A 23,844-nucleotide genomic window follows, 5' to 3' on the forward strand; every position below is an offset into this window, starting at 1 on the left:
AATACACAAGCCACCCAAAGCTATTGGATCCTGTGCTGTGCACCATGTTTTTTCCCTGCAATTTGGCAATTGTCTGAATGCTCAGCTCCTAATGGGGAAGCGGGGGTGATATACATACAGGGACAAGGCAAAAAACATAATTAATGGTCAAACAGGAACGAAAGGAAGCTTTTGTATGGAAGGGACCTCTCCTGTGTATTGTGTCAGGACTGTCACAACCTCCAGCTGTCAGAACAACCTCTAGGGCAGTCAGATAAGTATCTAAATGCAGGAAGACAGCAGTAGTAGGCAATGAATCTGTAAAACTGGAGATAAAATACATGCAGTCTAACTGCAGATCTAATTATAATCAATGTAGGTTGTTTTAGGGAATTTGAAGAAACCAGGATTTGACTTCACAAGATGAAATGAGAAATTTAACAGGGATGAAGAAAGGCGTTACCACGCTATTCATAACACTCCTTGTTAGAAGCTGCCAGCTTCTTCCTGCATAAAATGAAGGAAGCTACAGGTGATGGAAAAATAAATTGGTCCCTGTGGGCATAGTGATTTTGACTATACATGTGTATTAGAGATGAGCCCGATGTGCTATGAACTGCAGGTGAAATGGCAACAGTGGTACATGGAAGCCTGGTATGTGTCAGTGATGCTGGAGAGCTGCTCAGAAATGGTCAGGGAGTAATGCTACATTTTATTCAGGCTGAGGCTAAAATAAACGCTTCCAAGAACACAGAAGTTGCTTGTTGGAAGAGTAAATGGCAGATTGTGCGAATGCTTCTGAATTTTCTGCCCCCTTCTCACAGTTGTACCTTGCAATGTGGGGCTTGCCGAAGCTGTAGGAGAACATTGTGGTACAATGCGGAATTGGATGTAGTTTCCTACAGGTCAGGCCAGCTCCTCATTGCTGGCTCATCGCCTTGTATGCACTTTTGAAGCACTGAGTCGTATATGGTACTAAAAAATGTCTGTAGCTTTTATAACCCCCCATACAGCTTTGGCTTCGGTCTGAAGCACAGTTATGTGGGCAGGGAGAAAATGTTCTCTGAATGAATCCATCATAAACATAGCGCCTGTCCTGTAATAGCTGGGATTGGAGAATAACAAACTAATAAACCAAAGTCCTCTATTTCTTCCCTTCTTGTAGATTGCATGCTGAAGGCTTCTGAAGAGTGCCTCTGTCTCTCAGTCACAAGCTAGTAGCAGAGACGACCTTACAGCTTGCTTTAGTCAGATGTGCTGAAGAAGAAATATTTGCTGGGTTTGCCTGGAAGCTCACAGCTGGGGTAGGTTTTAAATCCAATTGGGGGGGGCCAAAGTTTTTCAGTAGCTTTCTGTTGTGTAGAATAGGACTATCTAGACCACCCCACTGAGGCTCTTTAGTTTCATGATGGCTTTCTGATCTGTAGTTATATCTGAATATTTAGCACCATGTAACATCACAGAGCTACTGCCATGCCTGTGTGGCCATAGACAGTGGGTGTGACTAGGCTATGGGTACTGGACTTGCATGGTTTTGTCTGGACTTGTATGAGGTGAGTGAATGGTGACAGACAGGGAGGGAGCAGGCTTGTCTGGAGGACCTGGGTTTGCTTTCCAAGATGTGGAAGTCCAAGCTAAATCTGAGAGATCTGAAAGCTGCTTTCATCTCTGGCTGCGCTGCCCAGAAAGAACTGGACATGGCCAGATCTTGTTCACACTGCAAGTTTCCCAGTGAGCTCAAGGTGAAAGATAGCTTTCCTCGATCCTGTCCCACCAGGACTGTGCATGATGAGCCCAGTCCTGGAAAACACCAATGCTTTGCTGATACACATATATATATATAAATAAAAATAAATAGAAGATGGTCTTGCTATCTAAAAGAACTTAGCTCCTCTGTTCTCTATCCTTTCAGATGGTGTCTTTTTATCTTTCTTGTGGCCAGTTTTGAGTTAACAGCTTTACATCCAAGAGCTTTTTTGTGATCCATGGAGAGTTTTGTGAAGCTTCTCTCAGCTCTGTTACAAATGTGAAGGTTCTCTCTTACGATTCAGGTGCACAAAGCTAATGACTAAATGGCAGAGGAGAATCAGCCTTAGGGGTTTAATTTAGTGCCTTCTTTTGAACTACAGCACATGATGCTGTCCTTTAGTAACAGGACTCTAAGCTCACCTAGTGTAGTCTGTGCTCCTTCTGATGACCATCTGTAGGCTCAAACCAGTTTAAGGAGTAAAATGTCCCCTTCCAAGGGAGCTCAGCATATATTCATGGTGCTAGAAATCACCTGGATGCTAAAGCAGTGCTTGAATTATAACAAGAAAGACCAGAAATTTTGATCTGGGTATTCAGGTTCATATCAAAATCAAGCAGGCCCCACTTCAACTATGGAAAAGAAGACTTTCCATGGCAGCCTGAAGGTCAATGAAGTCACAAGAATTACCGTCCTTTTCTCCAGGCTGATTTGTTTTTGTTGTTTATTGTATTAATCATGTGCTCTACACCCCCAAATTAATGGCAAATTGACTATGCAGTGAATTGCTGTTCCATTCATGAGATCCATGGTTGTGTCGCATCTTGGCAGTACCAGTCTCTTCTTCTGTGGCCTCTGAACTCCTGCCTGGCTTTCCCCAGCCCTTCTAAAAATTATCCACTTGTCCTGCTGGCCACATCCAACAGTTTATCTAGTCCCTAAGGGAGCTGATAAGTTCCCTTCAAGTTACACAGCTCTCTCATCTCTGTTCTATTCTCTTTCTCTTTTCCTCCTCACCATCTTTGCTCTGCACAAATTACACCCAGAGCAGAGCAGTAGATTTTGCATAGAGGAGAGACAGCACAAGGCATATCTGCCAAGTTATTGCTTCTCCCACAAGTCGCTTCTTTCACTGTCACTTTTCTCCCCAAGCTCTGTAGCCCAAACTCTCCCTGGCCTCCATAGGCTGAGGACAGAGATAGCAGGAAAATGCTGCCTCAGATTAGTTTTTCTCTCCAGTCCTTTTTCTGTATCTCCACATTTTCTCTGTCTGGTTTATTGCATTTGGAGACAAAGATTTTTTTGATACTGTGCAGATAATACAATGGTAAAATACAACATTTGGTAAGTGGACCACCTGTAATCTTGCCTTCATAGCTCTTTTTCTTATGCTTACATCTTGAATGTGAGATTTGGATTTGCACATTTTCCTTCCTCTGCAGCACAGCCACCCTGGTAAAAAGCATTGGCTTTATTGTATGTAATAGGTCCTAGAAAGTTGCTTAGATCTTTATTTCTGAGCTTGGCACAAATAATGTGCCATGAGCATTTTCAATGCTGTTCTCATTATGAAGGTAGAACTTTGCCCTGGAACTCTACAGTCTTTTTTAGAAAAGAATTGGGAGCAGTAAGAGTGAGTGACAGCTCTCTCCTCAAACCTTTTCTATTAACTGACAAGAAAGGATGCCATTTGCTTCCTTTGCAAATAAAATGTATAAAATAGTACTAGCTATACCTGAAAATATCATGTAAAAAGTGGTAGTAAAAGGCAGCCCTGGTATCTGTTGAGAATGGACATTGTTCTTATTCAGTCTCAGGAGTGACAAGAAACTTACCTTCCAGACCTGACTACAGGACAGGCTATTTTGAGGAGATAGCTTGACTGTACAAAGGCTTTAAAAAATATATACTATAAGTACGCAAAAGGATTACATTACCCAAAATTGTGCATGCAAATGAAAGCCCCATCAATCTTTGAAAAATCTTCCTTAATATTATATAATAAGAAATACATAACTGTGCCTATTTTTACCATAATTTGCTTTCATTTGATGACATTCAATAGTAAGATTTATTATTACCCGCATGGAAAATATCCTGCCTGGGGGTGGTTGAAATAGATCCTGCCGACAAGTCATCAATCAGCTCATGTTTATCTCTTCAGAGATCAGTGATATCAGTGGCAGGAACAATTTCAACCAATCTAAGAGTATTTACCGATAATAAAAGGAAATGTTCATGTGGATTTATACTGCGTCTCTCACCAGAGGTCACACGACGTTTTTGCAGGAGGGCTGATTTATTGAGCCTCATTTAAAGATGAGGCATGGAGGGCTCAGAGGTGCCCGAGCTCCCTGCTCAACCAGCGGCAGTAGCCCTTACCCCGACGCGTGCTCTGGCCTTTGCTCTCTTCCTGGGAGAGGGTCTAACTTTCCTTGGAGAGGGTGGTATGTAGAAGGCTTTAAGATAATACTGGTTTCCCTCTCCCCATTGCTAACGAGTTCAGCTGAAAGGATTTAAGACTAATGCAGACAAAAGATCTTTTACATCAGATGAATAGCATGCAAAACGATTGTCTTACATTTCTAAGAAGTGAATTGTGGCTTCTAACTTCACTCCGCTATAATTTTAAAGCAGAAGGTCTTATATTTGTGTCCCTGATAGAGAGGTTTTTCAAAATTTTATGACAACATTCAGAATATTTATAGGTATTGACTGCAGGGTTCAGGACAAAGATCTGTTGTCCTTGAGGCAAAATAACAACCCTGACTTTACCTAGTATTCGCCTCTCAGTGTAATCAGTCTGGAACTAAGACTGCAATTGTTATTTAACCCATGTATGAGAGAAGTTTTCTTTCTCTCACTTTTGCTTTTTTTCTTTGTAAAATTCTGTATTTATACTTAGTGAAACAAAGAACACTTTGAATCACAACATGAAGTGTATGATTTTTAAAAAGTTACAAAGGGGTCTTTTTTTTTTATTTTTTATGTTTTTATCTAAGGAAATTTACTGGAACATTCATTTCTGTTTGAGAGGAAACTTGTTCTATGTGGACAATAAAGATGTTAAGATCAGGATGAATGTCTATGGGAGATAATAATAGTGAATAAAAAAATTGCACCAGTCCAGTACTCATATTTTCCAGGAACTGCAAGAACTCAGTTCTGGGCTGTGTTTTAAATCTAAGCCCCATTGTTCCTGACTGGGCTCTGTGTCTGTCAGAAAGACTTCTTCTTTGTTCCTGCGAGCAGCTTCAATATGAAGCATTTGGACCGGTTTCATATTTTAAACAAAATTTTGAAGATGTACATGTATTTTCATTCTTCCAGCTTTAGAATGTAAAGCAAAGCATCTTTTTACAATTTCCTGCTGAACATGAGCAGAGTACATTGACACTGGCAAAAGTAATTTGACCTACAATAAGCCTGTGTGTGGGATGGCCAGCAGTTATCAATGGTACGTGATATGTGCCATTAATATATTGCTCCTCTTATGCCAGGGAACATGCCTTGTGAGGCCACACAGTGCTAGGGAGAGCTTCACCTCAGGCATCCTGATAGCCTGGCGTATGTGTTGTGGCGATGCCGACCGTACCAGCTGACGCGATTTGCTCTCCCGAGAGATACAAGGTGGGTGAGAACATTTTTTTCCTCTTGACACTGTTGCACTTGGTCGCAGGAATCATATGCTTGCAGTGTCAGGACCAGAATTTAGTTGTGCCCTTTTACAGGTGAATACCCTAGGCTGGCGGTATGGAGTTATTTTTCTTCCTTTCTTTTCGTTCTCAGTCAATATGTTTTGGTTTGGGGTTTTTTGTTTTGGTTTTTTTTTTTTTTTTACAAAGCAAATGGTACTTCAGCCGTGAAGCACTGAGGGTGATCCACCCTCTGCCGCTTTGGTGTTCACCCTGGCTGCGTGCAGGAGCATGGGAAGCTGCTTCCCGTTCACCGACGGGATTTGTTAGTGGGTAAAGTTACTCTCCTTGTAAGAGAAGTTACTTGGAAATGCTGTCGCTCACCCTTTTAACACCCACCAGTTAAACTTCTTCCCTTTCAAAATGCCCGCGTGAAGTTCCCTGGCCCAGCCCAGCACCCACCCCCCCTTTGCCTCTGTGGCTGTGCTCGTTCTCCAGTGTCACATCGTGCGTGAAACAATCTTTCACACGAAGAACTTCAGGAGTCCTTGATTCCTGTGTCACGCTGCATTTGTAAGCCGAACTCTGCTACTGGCAGATAGCTGGTCTGTGAGACGGCTGTGACAATACAACCTGGCAAATATTAGCCTGGAAAATACTCAGGAGCTTGTTGCCATCAGCAAACCTGGGGTCCCTAAGAGGTCGTTGTCAGCAGCGTGCGGGGCGAAGCCATCCAGTACGATCGTGTTAGTGCTAGCACGGAGCATGAACTCCTGAGAGGGGACTTGGCACTGGCTTGTGCTCAAGGGCAGTCGTTGGAGCAGCTTGTGAACAGGCAGCTTGCCAGCTAGACGGGCATAGCTGTGGACAGCTAATAGACCGTGCGTGTGTGCAGGGAAGGCAAGATGCACAGCTGGGAAATGGGAAGGAGGTTTCTATAAACTTCTGCTCTGAGGGGTAAGAGTACATTCAGGCGATGCCAATCCATGGAGAAGTAAAGAAATGATTTCTGGCAGCTAAGACAGGTTCTTGGTCCGGCTGAATCTGACAGAATGCTGTGGGGGAGATCTGGAGATGTCATGGTTAATGAGTATGGAAATTATATCAGTAGGTCAGCCACGTAGGTTTTAAATGTTGTCAATCTATAACACACAATACTTCAGTCTAACATTTTCTGGCTGCCTAGTTGAAGGCATAAAAGCAGGCAGCCTCTCTCTAATGAGTCAGTATCTATAGACAGCAAGCTGTTGATAGCAAAGCAGAAATCTTGGCTTCTCATTTCAACAACTTAAGTTTAAATTAATCAAAAAAGATGGTGGGCAGGAGGGGAAGAGGGGTTGTTTTCTTTTGTTTTTCCATGTTTGACTCACCTGACAAGCTGAATTCCCCGTGATTTTTCTGTCTCCCTGCTAGGCTTGCAGGAGCATTGTCTTAATTCCTCTCTTCTCAGCTATGTGCACTCCAGCTCATGAGCTATGCAGTGACCTTCTTGCCCAGCTCATCTTTGCATCCTGGAGTATATTTAGAATCTGTACCACGAATGCTGGGATAAGGCAAAACCTATTTGCTGTAAACACATGGCCACCCAGCATTTCAGTCCAGCAAGGGATAATTACTAAAACTCTAAGACAAAGGTGTTGTCTATCTTTTAACTGGTGTATGGAAAGGATCCTCTTCAACTCTAATGAGTCTGTGGCTGTTGCAGACATCCGAGTGGGCCTTGCTGTCTCCAGAAGAGACAGAAAGTGACTCTGGGAAGGCAGAGTGTGGAATCTGACACTGCTGTGTAATTGAGGAAAAAGAGGCCATATGCATTATTTATGAGCAGAAGGCTGGGCTTAATGTTAACAAGTGAGAAGAAAGTGGCTTCAAAACACTGGCTTTCTGCTCTTCCCTGTAAGAAAGGCTTGTTTTAAATTGCTTGCATTTTAGAGCAGGAGAGAGACAGAGCTGTTATTTATACCGTGTCTTATTTCGTGTGCGTGGTGTTGTACAAGATTGAGGGAGAGGCAGGGATTGCCCCAAGGAGTGCTCTCTCTGTTCACTCAAGCTGTGGCAAAGATGTGTCATGCTGCCCTGTAACTAGCTAATCCCAATCAGCTCCAGGCAAAAGATTTCACTGCAAGAGAGAAGCAAGCAGAATTGCTACCGGTTTGGCATTTCCATTGGACAGGTTGACGAATTTTCTCTGAATCACTCTATCCACTAGATGCCCTCTCCTTGCAGCCACTGTCCAGCTTTGGGGTTGGATGAGCTGATCTTGGGGCTTTTGTCGTCTTACGGATCCCCTGTCCTGTCTGATGTTGGGGTACACGCTGGAACTGCCATGAGCAGTCCAGCTCAGGCTGTCGCAAAGTCTCATTGCAAAGTCACACAGATGTGCTGCGGTTTTGTTTTTTAGCCGTTTTCTGATGATTTTCTAGAGAAACCAGGTCTGGCCGGCTAATGTCAAGTTTTGCTCTTAATGATGGCAACGTGTGATTATTGCCAGCAAACGGTATTATGTTCCGAGTAACATGGGAAGCTGAGCTGCCTCTTTTCCTGGGAGAAAACGGTGTGGGCTGAGGCAGGGCAAGTCCCTCCCTGTGGAGAGGTCCCCTTCGTTACTGAGCAAATGCTGCAGTTACTGTCTGCATGGCAGTCACACGTAGAGCAGAGCTTGACCTCTCGCTGGACCTCCTTCCAGATAAGCACATCCATTGAAGACCTCACCACAAAGGGGTAAGGGCTCTTCCTCCCACTCCACCCAGCAGCTGTAAATGACACTCACTGCTGATGCCTGCTAACTGCAGCCCTGCTAGGGTTGGAGTCTGTGATTGACGTGTTTGTGATGCAAATCTGGCACCCAGTACTAATCCATAAGCTTGTATTTCCAAAAGTTGTATCCTGTTATCTTCTGTGGGTCCCAAAAGGTAACACCCCGCCCCCCCCGCCACTTTCTTCCCTTTGTAAAGGCTACTAGCTTCTCCTGTCATCATTTCGGCATTACAGCCAGTTGTCCTTTCTATGGTATAAAATCCAGGCACTTTTTTGCTTCCTGACTGCTTCCTGGTGCGATCCCAAGCAGCCAATACTTTGTTTCTGGAAGAAAATTACCCCAGTGGGGTAAGATGAGAATAACTAGGCCTCTGTAAAAGTCAGGAAGCAAAAAGTGAACACCATTGCACTGGAACTGATGGGGGGAAAAGTACTCTGTTCCTTGATTTCTAACACTGGCTCATTGATTCTTGGTTCAATCAGCAGTTACTGCTTCTCCTTAATCCACGTTCATAACTACTTAGTGGAGTGGGTTCTTAACAGAAATACCCCTGAGAAATCGTAACAACGGGGTGAAGGGGAAGCTGAAGAACACTGGGATCTTACCTGTGGCCCAGAATGAATGTATTAGAGCAGGGAATTGCTGTTTCTAATAGGCCTCACTTGAAAGTCACTTCGCAGACAGGTTTGTGGCGGCACAGCTTGCATGCGTGTCCAGAGGGAACAGCAGACACGTACCTGAGTGCTGAAAACCAGTAGCGCTTTCTTCCAATATGAAAGCAGGAGTACCGTTAAGATTTCCCTGTCCCCAAGCTTATTATAGCAAAGCAGGTAATGACAGGAAGGACTAATGAGTAAGGATGGGTTTTGTAAAGGTGGGATTGGAATAGGAGAGGCTGGAGGTGAGGCACAGCGATGGGGGAGGGAGGCAGCCGGTGTGGGGACTGGTGAGTCATGCATCCTCCAGCAAGTAGCACTGACTCACTGGGAAGATGATCACTCTGCTCTTCCCTTTCTGCTAAGACTGAGCAATAGCGAATCGATACTCAACTTTAGTCTGGAAGCTCTCCGGTCAGAGAATGAGATGTAAAATGGAAGAAGCTGGAGACCATGGAAAACTGAAATGAGAGGCGAAGGTGAATGCTGGCAAGCGCAGCCTGAGTGGCTGGTGTTTCTGCAGAGGATCCCTGCAGCAGCTGGAGGGGAGAATCCCCAGGTGCCTAGGCTGGATGTGCAAGAGTGGCTCAGCTCCTACAGCCAGGCTATGCACCGGAGTCTTCGATACCTGTTCGTGTTCCCTCCGCCACAGGGTCAAGGCTCAGGTGCTCTCAGCACTGCTGCTCCCGACAAGGCGCACAAACTCCTTGGAGCCAGACTTCGTAGCGTGCCACCTGGGAGAGGTGTCACCCACCTCCACCGTGGGTTAAAGTTCGATCAATGCGGAGGTAGTTCTGATGTTTGTTATCTCCTGTCCAGCTCATAATGCTTAACAGATGAGGAAAGCCATCACTTAATCTGCAGAATCTGCAGATTTCTAAAAGAAAATACATCTTTTTATTACTTGTGTACACAAGAGAGTAATTCTGCATGGCTGAAGAAAGGGACCAGAGGGCCACGTGGTCTCTTCCTCCTCTGAGAAAGGAGGAAAGAAAATGTCTAAAAAGAATCCAGAAAGACCCTAAAAGCTGATTCGCACTCATATTGTTACAGCTTGAAAGACATTTCTTATGAGCGAAGTGCAAAGAGCCCTAATACACAATGTGGTGTTGTAATTATTTTCAGAGCAGCCAACGACTCTTGAGTGTGTTTGTGCAGTGAGCGTTGAGGGCAGGGGCTGTAACTGCAGAGTACAGCCAGTCCCCGATTCTGGGATCAGAAAATGTGACAGCAATTGCAAGTCAGTGCTGCAATTTTCTTTTGCTTTACAACTTTTATGTTGGTAATGTGAAGTAATTAATGAACCAGAGCAGTGCTGCAGAGGGGGAATAATTCTAATGCTCTTTTTAAAGACGCTACTAAATCAATGGGGCAGTTTAAAAAGGAATGATAGCCTGGAGATCAGGAAACCTAATACGAGAAATTAGGCAGGGTTTTGAGAGTAATCGAATCTCAAGTAGGAAGGTACTTCGTGATCTGCTGCGTGGGCATTTGTACGTTTGGCATACACTGGCAAAGACAGAACTTGCTGACTTTTAGGCCAAACTAGTCAGACTCTGCAATCTTGGTCTGAACTAAAGATCCCTAGAAAAGGCACCGAGAGATTGTAAAGCACAAGCTACGCTCCTGCTTTCCACTGTGCAGGAGCAGTATTTTTCCACTCCTGTCATAGGTCTTCTGACTACCAGCTACACAAGCGATGTCTACATGGTCTTTTGAAGGCAGATACGAGCTTACTCTGGCCGCTGTCCAAGAGAACCAGAAGCCATGTAGCTGCAGCTAATGTGCTACATGCCCAAATTACTGTGGCCTGCTGAGAGGCAGGATATTAGCTTGGGCTGAGGGCTCTGGCCAGCTCAGACCATAAGTAAAGCAAGTTTTCGTCTGCATGCAGGAAAGCATGTAGCCAAAGATAGCCAACTTGCATAGGATTTGGAAAGCCATTTTTATTATCAGTTAGGACAGGTTAGCTGACCCCATGAAGATCAGGCAGACACAACTTACTGTGCATCCTGCCCCAAGCACAAAGAGCAACACCACATGGTTGGCCTCAGAGCCAGCCAGCTTCTCACTGGCCAAAGAAAACTGCTTTGTGGGCTTGATCCAAATTCTGTGGGCCTCCAGTTGGCTATCCCTGTTGTAGGCATACCCAGGGTTTCTCTTCTGTTTTGGATGGCAGTGACTCGTTATGGACAGGCAGGGTTTGAATTCAGCCTTCACTGGCTCTGTGAGTTTCTGCAGGAGCTGTATAATGTGACCCCTGGTTGTCCACATTGAATTCTGAGCTGCGAAGGTGTACCTGCACATATAATGTGCTTGTGCAGTCCAACGCTCAACTAAGAAAAAAGGGTGTCTCCATTTTGGATGGATATCTTTGCTGGCTTTTTCTTCCTAAAATTTTTCATTGTCTTAATTTTGAAGACTGCTTCGCTTAAGATGTTTCACCACGTATTACTATTTAACGTTAATGAAGGAAGCACTGTGTGTGTGTGTGTACATATATGTGCGTATGTACACATGCCATGTATAATATGAGGAAGCAGGTATGGTTATGTATAAGTACATACACAAAATTCAGTCTTGCTTATCTTAGAATGATACATAAAGATATTAAGGATCCACAGCAAAAACTAAGAATGCAGTAGCCTACGTACTAGGCAGTATCATGGTGCAGTGAATCAGGGACCTCTTTTACGTTTCACTCAAAACATGTAACCCCCCTTTCCTGCTCTTATGTTCCCCCATTTGCAACATTTCTAGAACATTAAAGCATTTTAAAAGCAAGCATTTGAGTAACTGTCTCAGTTACTGAGGATAGAACTCCAATTTGAACAGGAAGAAGCTTTTAATTAAACAGACCCATCAGGTGAAATCCTGGCCCTATTAGGGTGAACAGCACAACTCTCACTGATCCTCCATGGAGTCAGGATTTTGCTCGTATCTTGTAACACTTGCCTTTTCTGAATTTGAGTCATTAGTCCTGTAACGGAATAGATAAGATAAAAATAGAAAACAGTCTAACCTAAAATAGTTTGACATCCATATCATAGTGCTTATTGTCTGAGAATACATCTAAATGACATGTTGATTAATCCTGAACTGAGGAAAATGTGATTAATTAGAAAGAACTGGGATTGTACCAATAATTCAGTATCAGAAGCTACACAGCCATTGACTCAGTGTGCAATGTTTCCAGTAAAACTTTATTTGCAAGCTGTCAGATGAATCTGCCATTTTCCCAGCCACTTTGGTTCACTTCTGAGTGGCCTGGATGAAATATTCCAATCCAGTTCATGTGGGTTATCAGCTACTTTACTAAAGCAACTTTTTCCTCTGCCTTTTACTGAAAACAAAACAGTCACATCAAGTCAGGTTGCTGTGAGCGGCTTTTAAGAGAGATGTCGGTTGCACTTAGCGCACAGCTGGGGCCAAAGTGAAGCTGTGTAAGTGCCTGAGCTAGTCAGCTGGAAATTACATCTTGTGCAGGAACCTAAATGTCAAGTTCCCCAGTCCCCTTCACAGCCAGAACTCCGACAACTCGCCTTTTCCCATGACTCTTCTTCACGTTCCTACAGATGTAACTGTGCTTTCCTTCAGATACAATAAATCATAGATGGGAATGCCACAATTTAAAGCAAAGCAAGCTGTCACCCAGGACTTCAGATGACACTTAGCCACATTAACGAGTAAACAGAGCCCACAGGAAAGATGCCTTTTGAAATGCACTATTTGTGTCAGCAGTGCTAAAACTAATGAACCAAAACAATGAGGGGAAAAAGGGGAATCATCAGATGCACCTAAAGCTATAGGCTATAAAGTCAGATTGGTCGAGAAAAGCTCAAATACGAGCAAATCTTTGGGACAGTACAGAAATTATATTTTCCATAAGCAGTAAGACAGCATATACTCCCAGCCTTGTGATGAGAGGAAAGCACTAAAAGATACACTAAATGTAACCAAGTGAAGAGAAGGGAGCAGGAATGAATGTGTTTCTTATTTTGGAACCTTCTCACGGCAAACAAGCAAGACTTGAGCCAAAATCTTCAGGACACAGAAGGAAGTTGGAACCGTTACACTGCCGCATGGCTCACGAGCAGGCTGGCATAAAGAAAGGGATCAGCTATACATTGTTTAGAAGGAGCCACACAGACCATGCAGTATAACATGCATCCCCAGGGCATTTGGAGGCAATGACTATCAACAGTCAGTGGAACCCGTCCAAATTTACAGCAATGTAACTGAATGATAATTTCACTCTTGATGATGGAGGAGCAAAAATGTGCACCAGAAAAAAAGAAACAACTGGTGGTAGGGTATAGAGATGGTGCTGGGGAAATGGCTTTGCTTTACTTGATATTGTTAGTTCCCTCAATTCTGAGTCTTGTAGTATACACTCCAAAACTAGTTACTCTTCCATTGAACCACTTCTTAAATAATAATCCTCTGAAGGAACCTTTCAGATCACTAACATGATGAGAGGAAAATAGTATTAGCTACAGTTCTTATATTTGTAGTTACTTCACGTTGATACAAACTGAAGTGCTTGGTCTTGAATTACAATAGCTGTGGTTTAGGTTTTCTTCCTTCAGTGATCCCCAAATTATGCTTGTGTGCGTAATTTGGTACTAGAGGCAGAATAAACATCAACTGTAATAGCTGAATTTTTAAGGTTAATATTAAGGCTAAGTACATAACATTTATTTTTCTCTGAAGAAAGCATGTATACTCTGGTTGAGGGGGAAGATGAAAACCATGTCTGTGAGAGCAATGGCTGATGGCTTACTTCTCCATGACAAAATAAATAACTTCGATTAACTTCAGGCTCCAGTACCTCAGATGTTTGTTGTCACAGAGCAGCAGCTTGGCTGATTGGCAGCTCTGGTTTAGTCGACATGTGTTAACAGAAATTGCTCAATTTACATGGAGTACTTCAATCTGCTGGTTTAGAAGTTTCTGTCTCACATAGACTAGCATTTCAGCTTTTGAATAAATGGAGGACTTGTAAGGGTCATTAAAGAAATTGCTAAAGCTTCTGCAAATGCTACAGGCCAGATTGCTGACTGAGATGCATAGTGCACACGTGTCACTGCAGATACTTCCCAGATAATGGTACTGACTGAGATTTTAATCTGGACAAAGTGCTGGAGGCAACTTTCTTTCCAACACTCAATTATCCTGATAATAATATGCTTGTTTTTTTCCTGTGTTCAAAATGTGTGGTCTGCTGCAACTGTGCAGTGTACATACAGTGCTGTTTGGAGTGAGGGGGAAAAAAAACAGTGACCAAAATTCACGCCATGGCAAAGGGCACTTACAGCACAAGTCCCATAGCATGGAGGACAATGTATTTTTACCTTGGATGGATAAGCCAAGTAACCACCATAAGAAAGAGCTGCATTTCTTCCCACAGGCTGCAGGATGACTCCTTACTAATTCTCAACAGCCACACAGGAACAAATTTGAAGCACAGCCTGCTGCTAGGACTATGTAGTATGTCGTAGGGGCAAGACTATCATTTTATTGTGCATATGCATTTTGTATCCTCCCTAGTGGGATGCTGATCCATAACAGAGTCTTCTAAAATTGCACACAACACAAAGAATTCAGACTAGTTTCCCACGGACGTTCTCCATAAAAGAATTTCTTAGAAGAGATAACTCAGTCAGGAAATGGGAACTAGGGGGCTAAATTCCTTCCTTCAAGTCAATCTCCCATTGGTAAGGGATTTAAAAAATTGTCCCTATATGACTAATCCCAACTATGCTTCCCTAATTTCAGTAACAGTTTCTAGAGATGAAGGGTGAAGCCATTTGAGAAAATCAAGCTTTATTTGCTTTTTATTCATTAGGGATTTTTCTGCTAGATTGAATTACTAGTAACACTTCTTTTATTAAAATTTATGAAACCTAGATTTACTTTTCACTATTGATATCATCTTCTGATCCTTAATACTTCTCATCAAACTCCAGGAATGAAAACAAACTCAGCTGTTTCATGTTTGTTCACAATCAACTTTTACTAGGATCATGTTAGCATTGTTACATACTTGTTATTAAATGATGGCAGAGTGCATATTTCTGAGATAACGCAGAAAACCTGTTCTTACCTTCAGCAGTTTACAACTGGAAATAAGTGTACTAAATCTGCTAGGAGAGTCAGAGAAGGTATTGCTGCTTTCACAGCTACCTCTGTCCCTCTCTCTACATCGTCTGCAGAGACAGCTGTGAATTGGGCTCACTTTCTGTTTATGTGTCCAATTGTATTTGTTGCTTGAAGTGAATGCACATGCCCTGGGCAATGCACGTAAGATTTTTGGCTTTTTATGGCTAGTTGAAAGTCTTTCCATTTATGTTAGATTAAGCTGTATTGGATTTAGTTAAGCTGGTGCTGGGTAGCCACTTTTATTCTGGACTAAGAGTGATTTGTGTCTATTTACCTTAAATCCATTCCTAATTGACTTGCACTGAACTGAACTAACACCTGATTTATGCCCTCAATTATGCCATTTTAACCAACAGCTCAGGCATGCTGTCCGATTCCAGCAACTTAACAAGTTACCGCACATCAGTTGAGGCACAGTAACTGCAGCGTGCCTTTCTTTAGCCTGCAGCAAACGTGAGGTTCAGTGTGTCAGTTTAACCTCAGGACCAAGAAAAAGAAAAGTCTAAACTGGTTTCTTCCATCTGAGATCGCCACAGGCTAAGAGCAAACACACATGGTCAATTACCACGGCTCAGTTGAGGCATGGTAAAGTGTCAAGCATGTCAGTACGTGAATGAGATCACTCATTCATGTATTCAGACCCTGAAAGTATAATTTTAAACTGGTGTTACATAAACAAGTGTAACTATGGATATGGACACATGGACAAATTAGTGTGGGGATAACAAGTCCTTATGTGTCAGCTTTTTCCATATGCATACCTGTGTGAAATGCTAGGTGATTTGAGGTAGCCTCGTCCTCTTTTACCCAGGGGGAAGGTATAGCTAAGGCATGGTAAATTCAGAGCCTGGCGTCCATTGCAGTAATGGTTTTAACCTAGTTTAGAACAGTTCAGCTTGGCTAAAGTGTAATAAGTCAGATTTAAACCACTTCTACACCAGTTAAACTATACCTGTTGTGTATTCTAGTTTTTGTTTAGGTGGTGCAGTTTTGCAGGTCAAATCTTTGAATTAGTAAGTGACTTTCTGTTGACTTTATAGAGCAGTATTTTACGGAGGAGTTTGAAGACCCTTCATTTTAAAGTCTAATTTAAAGATGAACTTGCATCTTTCTTAAAAGCTATTGAAAAAAACAAACCCCAATATGAACAATAAAAGAAACCAATCCCAAACTTTCAGCTTTGCTCCCAGATAACACTAGTTTTCTTACTCCACCCTGTGGGAGAGCTAAGAAGAAATTTGCTTCTTTCCAACCAGGAACACAACAGGATTTGCTAAACTGAAATTAAAGATACAAAAGTTCCAAACTCAGGAGGAGTCTGGACCCTTTCAAACTATGACTGGGGCCAGTGAAACACAGGATCAAACACCAAAACTTTGGATGCTTTTCCTTTTTATTCAATAACTTGAACTCAATCTCAGTTAATCTTTCTCTGCTTCTATATAATGAAAGGAAAGATATTTCATTAGGTTATGTGAGATCATGTGGATTGATTCAACACATGGCTGCAGGACCAGGCATTATTATCTTGGCTAACATGGACACATTTTGAACACTGCTTCTCACTCTGCTATCAGCCACTGCCACCTCTGCAGTCATGTGACAGCAGGAGAAAAAGGATGGGAAGGCGATAAAGTTTGTGCCCACGCAAGTAGAAAAGAACTTTCTGACCAAAGCCAGCTGGCTTGGCTTGGAAATGAAATGGCATTTTAGCATGAGGTGACCTGTTTACATGTGCATCGGAGCTCTGTCTCAAATCACTTGTCCTAGATGCAACAGCAGGGTCTGTGAAGTAGTTTATCATCAAGTAACCATAGGAAACAGGTGAGCTGTCTCAGTGCCAGTTTGTCTTCTAAACTGTTTGACAGATAAGAAACCATCCTCAGAGACTGCAACAAATGTGCTGCCGCATTTCATGGTTAGAACTGAGCATATTTTTAGTAAAGGGTTGAGAAAGTATGCAATAATCCTAAATCACAGCCAAGAAAACCATAAACCCCTTAACAAATGCCTGTTCAGATACAGAACTCAGAAATGCACACCAGTTGATCCACGTTAACACTCTGGTTAAATTTTTAAGGCTTGTTTTCCAAGCTAAAGCAAACCTTCAACAGAGGATCAATGGCATTTTTGCCTTTACCTGAAAGGACCAGAGGGAGCAGGGAAGCAGATGTCTATTATTTATCCTGTGGGACACAGAGCAATCATTTTACAGCTACCCCCAATGAAATCAATGGGAGATACACCAACGACACACTTGTACTGAGGAGTCTAGACATCATTATAAAAGGCCCAAAATGCACCTTGTAAACTGCCCAAGTTTAAGAATGAAACTTTATTTCATAAATTAACTGCTTTAAAACTTATGTTTTAAGAGCAGCGCTAGCTGATTGCAGTCAGAGCTAAGGGTGCTCTGCACAAGTCAGGAGCAACTTATCTGGCTTTTAAGAGTTCCATGAGTCTTTTGTCACTTGAAGAGGCCCCATCAACTTCAAATCTACTTTAAAAAGTAGTTCAAAGACTTTTCAGGTATTATGGTCTCCTATATCTATTTCTGTCCCTTTTGTTTCCTAACAGCATGGGATACTGACCACACATACTGCTGTCAAATATAGAAATTAAACTTAGAGAAAAAAGGAGACATTTTCTCTTTAATCTCTTGGAAAATTTTCCAGACTAAAGCATAGTTCTTAAATTGATAATATCCCTTTAAGAATTTATTTGCCAGGTAATGTTAAAAGAAAAAAGACTTTAAGGTCAGTTTGAACATTAAAAAGAACCCCTTTTAAATCAATTTCAAATCTATATTAGAGATAATGGCAAGCAGTGTTTGAACAGGTCTCCAAATACATTCTACACCTTAACAATGCAAATAACTTTTAAATCCTTTTAAATTATAGCTGTTTGGAAGAAGGGCAAGATCTATGCTAAGAAATACTTTGTTACATAAAAATAATAAAAATAGTTTAGTGTTGCAATATATGACAGTCATAATATGTATAAAGCTACAAAATTATTAACAGATTAAGGTCTGCAGTTTTTGAATAATATAGTAAATATGTTGATTGTTTTTAGAGGGGTGAAATAATACAATACCATCAGAAAAGAAAAGTACATTTTAATAACAAAAATATTGAACATAACTATTTTTCTTTAGATCTGCTAAGCAGTCTGTGTGCTCTCTATAAGATGTCAAACTATACTGTGCATATGTACACTTTGCTCTCTCTATAAATATACATGTGCATGACACATTTCTAAAAGCAGTAAATGAGTGCTGGGGAAATACAGAAACAATGAAGTTCCTAAGAGAGGCTTATTTTTTCAAGTTATTAAAAGAAGGTGGCAAGCATTCATGAGGATATGAAAATTTAAAGCCGTCTGCAGGAAACTCTGAAAACCTCTGGTTAAGGCTGCTGCCAAAAAATCTCAGCTATGTTATGTCAGAATGTTTAATTGCAAGCTGCAGTTTTAATGAATGGAAAGATATGGCAAAAGCAGGAAGTTGCTGAAGCAACATAGCGCAACCATGAAAATAAAATACCAAAGGTTGTAATCTTGAATGCTGTTGGAAGCAGGAATTTCCATCCACGCTCTGACTCCTTTTCCTACTGTGCAGAATTTGCCAGCTGTCTGGCTAAGGAGAGAGGTAAGCTGTTCTGGATATCATCTCCTGGGCTCAAGGCAGCACTTGTTATGTCTATGTGAAGAAGGCAATGTCTTTGCAGTTGTCATTATGGGTGTTTACAGAAATGCAGCTTAGGAATAAGGGGAGGAAAGGCAAATGTCAGAGTGCATTAAATAACGTATTTTCTTTACTTTCCAAGAAGCTTGCTCGCAGCATGATGTTACTATTTATATCAGATCTCTTAAACCCAGCTGTTGGTTCATGTTAACATGCAGAATGGTGAGAAAATCCCAGCAGAAGAGCGTGAATCCCAGAGAGACTTGTGTTCTGTCATTGTGAGGACCTATAAAATATCACAGGTTTTGCTGAGATATGGATCAGGCGAGCAGTCAGTGAGGCATGCAATACAAATATTTCCCGTGTTGATCCTCCAGTATTAGAAGGCCAACAGCAAAGCAAAACGAAAAGTGCCAAATGCTGCAACAGACAACTTCAGATAACTGAGCTTGAACCCTTGGCTGGAAAAGTTTGAAAGAGAACTTTTACCTGTAACTGAAAACTAGCAAATATACTGTACACCCACATTACAGCATTCTTAGACAAGCTGTGTCCGATCTAATCTCATGTACCTTGGCCACAAGTTTTGGAAAAACAAATATTCCCAAGGCAATCAGATTACTGAATGCACCATATAACAATGTGGAAATATTAGTGGTTTACAGAGGGCAGTTTATGAAATGGATTGAGTGAATTTAATTTATGCATTGTCAGGCAATTTGGACTTAACTAAAATAAGGAAATCTTTACTTGATTATATCTGTCTTTAGTGGAACACCAGAGCCAAATAGTAGTGTAACAGCAATACTCCCAACCACAGGCAGGGAGGTCACGGGAGTTTGCTCCAAGCCAGCTTTCTGAGAGCAAAAGTCTGTGTCTGTACTGAAGTGGTCATTATGGGGTTAACAGGGTTACCCAAAGTGTTAATGGAAAGGAACCATTATCTGCTCCTCTCTGATTTCCTGCTCCCTAGGTGGGAGTCCCCCCTGCTCCTATCCTTTGTTTCTAATGCAAGTTCCCATCCTGAAATGCTGTGAGTACAATTTGGTTTTGTTGCAATAAGTAGTCCTTTATAAAATCTTCATTCACAGAGCGTTTCCACCATTGTAAGTGAAACAATGTTAGGAATTAATCTGGCCTGTGATTTTAAGAAACCTCGTTCTTAAAAGCTTGTTCTTAGATCCTCCTTCCCTATGAAGGATAACTTATCTGTTTGGCAAATATGCAAAAGCTAAGTAACATCCCCTATTCCTCTTAAAAAGTCGTGCATTTTGTCTTTATACAAAGTTCACCTTTAGAAGCATGAGACTAAGAATTTTTCTTCAGGACACGAGGTGAAAAAGCTGACTTCTGGAATACAAGGAACATTTGAAAGGAGGCCTGAGGAACAGCCATGGTACAATTCTGGAGTGTTTTGTAAGGAGGTCCTACAACGTAAGTTAAAAGTTAGTGGCGATATGATTTTGGTGGTATTGCTTTCAAAATACCTTGAATGGGTAGGTGGAAATGCACTGGAATAGAGATGCAAGGGAAAGCTTTATTGCTGTAACAACTGCTCCATGATGACTCTATTCAACTGTGAGGCTATTTAGTTAAAATTAAGAATACTGGTGTCTTTTTTCCATATTTTTCTTTATATTTGCCATTTCTCTGGATTTATTTCTCCTTGGATATCATGGAAATTACACTGCCTGCTGCTATTTGGCCAAGGGAATAGATTTCAGGTGGTTTGTTTTACTCTCTGGGTTGCAAATAAGATGGGCAGAAATGCATTCAGTGGTTGTTCTCTTATATCTCAAGAGTGATCCTAGCAGATGCTTGTGATAATTTTTCACTTGTCACGTTGACACTGAAGTGTGATGTTCTCTGGGGCTTTGTTATGTTGCTGCTTCTACGGTCTTATAAAGATTGTAATTTCTTTCTCTGTAGTGTGGATATTTCTGAATCACCTACAGCTTTGCATCCTTTGGATTTTCCAGGTGCGTTTGGCCTCTGCAGTTCTCCTGGAAATTAAACCTAACGCAGAATGTGGCCATCAAGTCATGTAGTGATTTTAGTCATTTTGATATGTAAATTCTTCTATGATTTTATTCGTGTCACCCTAAGGGCTGATTTTTCATTTATGCTATTGTGACATGTGAGAACATCTGTGACCCCCCCACCACACATTCTTTTTCACTAGCAGTCCCAAGAGGGGGCTGCAGAAGCAGATGTAGCAGCACATCATTGCGTATGGAAAACAACATCTGTAATTTCAATTGGATGCCGTATTTTGCACTTCCTTTTCTCAATTGTTACATAGGGTAGTGTTTCAATTGAGGGAGGAATGCATTTCAGTGGGAAAGACGCTGCTCTATACCCTTTTAACTATTGTTTGCAAGGCATATATAGAAATCCCTTGAGCAACACATGCAATGCTTATTCTTGTAGTGCCACTGAAAAGGACAGATTAAAACCAATTATTTATCTCTTTGGCTTCCTGCTCGATTTTTGCCAGCTTAGAATAATATGATTAGATACTGAAATTAATTAATGATTATATCCAGAAGTCCTTGCTCAGGCCTTGCTTTGGGGTCTTACTTTGTAAGTTAAAGAATTCAGGATTTTATCTAACATCTTTTCAGCATATTACTGTCATGAGAGGATTTCATGGTATTAATTGTTAGATTCTAGTAATACACCTTACAGATATTATGGATGATAGGTAGAGTGACAAAGAAGAGAATAAACTATATTCATATGAAAATCACTGACATTTGGACTGTTCATGTTGAGAATTGTAAGAAAACTGTATGCATTTAAATCTCTTCCTGATTATTATAAGTCAGTGACAATCAGCTCGGAAAGATCATAGTAGATGGCAATTACTGTATTTTGTTATTTGTCTTTCACACCCTGTACTAGCTTCTTCCTAGATCCGCAGTAAAAAGTGCATACTCTTGCACTTCTGTTTTGCATGAAAGTTGGATGTTTCAGAAATTGTTCAACTTATTTACTGGCCATATATCTAAATCGCAAGTAAACTGAACATCATAAATCCCGAACTTCAAAATTTCTGTGAGCTGTGAATTACTACTTCCATTCGAGCTATATGTTTGGAAACAGACAACAGAAATTTGCATTCATTTTTTGGGAACGATCCTGGAGGATCTAGCTTCTTCCCTTCAGCGGTGTGGTTATCACACTGCAAGTTGGGTGTTTGTGTCACCATTTCTTGCATCCTGTTTTCTAACCATTTGTGGAGCTACTTTTTTGTACTCAGTTAATGACATAGTCTTCCAAATGCAAAGAACAGCCTCTGGTTTCTGTTTTCCAGAGAAAGCACCTTTGATTCATGTGTCCTGAAGCAGAGCTGTGCACTCTCCGTCAGTGATTTAGTGCTTTGAAATGGCTCCCATCGTTTTACTCTCAGGCTGCGGGTATCTTGCAGGATAAATCTGGAGAAGCTGTAGAGCGCAGATGATTTTTGGCAAGTATCTTTTTGTCATCAAGATTTTATTTTTGGGTCATTCTTCAGCTGCTGCCTTCTGTGAAGGAGAAAGATGCCAATTTTATGTCTTTTATTATGCACTCCCAAGTAGTCTTTTCTACTTAAAGCAAAATTAATGGGAACTCTGACAAAGATAATGTGAGGTGAAGATGGGTGGAGGAGGAACCAAGGTGGACTGTCACCGTAGCCTGAAAGTGAAGACAGAGCTCACGTCCCCCATAGAGCACTAATTTTCACGGAAAGCCAGTCAGAAAAAAAGAAAGAAAACCAAAAAATACACACACACACATAGCAGGGAGGTGGTGGTGGTGGTTTCTGTGAGGGCGACAGAGGCAGCTGGGCTGTTTGCGGGTGGTAACTGCTGTTAGTCTCACGCTACACCCTCCGGTGATCAGGTCTTGTGAGAGGATGAGGGACCACTTCCCGAGGCTTGCGTTAATTACTTCAAGGACACGGTTTTGGACCCTACGGGCCAAGCTTCGCGTTGTAGGAGCGAGGAGAGCGGGGGAAAGCAGCTCTGCTGGCTGCCGGGCAAGAAGCGGGGCTTCCCTCCTCCGCCTCCTCCTCCTCCTCCCGAGGAGGAGGGCGGCCTGCGCCACGGGGCTCCGGGGCCCTGACATGGCGGCCGGCTGCACGAGGGGCAGCGACCGGCGCGCAGCGCGGGGGGGGGGGAGAGGGGGCGGAGCCACGGCCCGCCCGCAGGTCCCGCCCGCAGCTGTTGCCCCCGGCAACCCCCTCGGCCCGTCGCCGCTGGGCCGGGGCGCGCGCGCGCGGCCCTGCCCTAGCGGGGCAGGAGCGTTGGCGCATGCGCCGCTTCTCGGTGGGGCGGGCCTGGCTACGTGCGTCACTGGTGGCGAAGCGAGGGTCGGGGCAGACCCGGAGAGCGACGGAGCCTTTGTACGCATGCGCTGCCGCCAAGGTTGGGCAGGAGGGGGCGCGGCCGAGGGCTTCCTTCGCCGTAAGCCCGCACACGCTCGGCTTTGATTGGCTGCCGCTTCCCTCGCCGCCTTTCTGATTGAGCGCGCTCCTGTCACTCAAGGCCTCCACGTTTCATTACTCCCCGCCCACCAACTGCTCTGTGGTTGGCGGGCGCCTCTGTTTCTTGCGGGCGCTGTGATTGGCGCGGCTGCCCCTTCACTCCGGCGCGCTGCCCTATCGGCTGGCGGCGCCGCAGGATTGGGTCGGCGAAGAATGTAGACCCGGCCGCTCCCCATGGTAAAACAAAATAATCCGGGGAAGCTAGATGCTCACACCGGGGCGCTCCCAGCCCCATCGCCGGGCGCAGGTTCACCTCGTGTTTCCCTTCGCTGCCCTCCCCGCCCCGCCCCTGCGCGGCTCGGGTGAGCGCCCTCAGCGACGTCCGAGCTTCCCGGAGAAAAGAGCGGAAGGATATCCTCGGGGGAGACGGCTGCGCCGCCTGAGAAGCGAGTGTGACAGAGGAAGTAGTTCCGGCCCCGATTGGGCCTTGTTTCCCAAAAATAGCGCCCAGCGGGTATCCGTGCGCCGGTGTCAGTGTCTCCTGAGGAGCCTCAGTGGGGAGGAGGCAGGAGCGGCGGCGGCGGGGACCGAGGGGCCGCGGGCGGGCGGGTGAGTGAGCGAGCGAGGGGGCTCCCCGCTTTTGGGGGCGAGCGGCAGGGCGTTCCCTGAGCCCGGCGGCTCCGGACGGCGGCGAGGGTCGGAGGCGAGCGAGCGGGGTCGGAGGCAGGGGCAGCGGGTGACGGGCGGGGGCAGT

Source organism: Haliaeetus leucocephalus, unplaced genomic scaffold (genome assembly GCF_000737465.1).
Source record: "Haliaeetus leucocephalus isolate CR32 unplaced genomic scaffold, Haliaeetus_leucocephalus-4.0 Scaffold339, whole genome shotgun sequence".
Classification (NCBI taxonomy): domain Eukaryota; kingdom Metazoa; phylum Chordata; class Aves; order Accipitriformes; family Accipitridae; genus Haliaeetus; species Haliaeetus leucocephalus.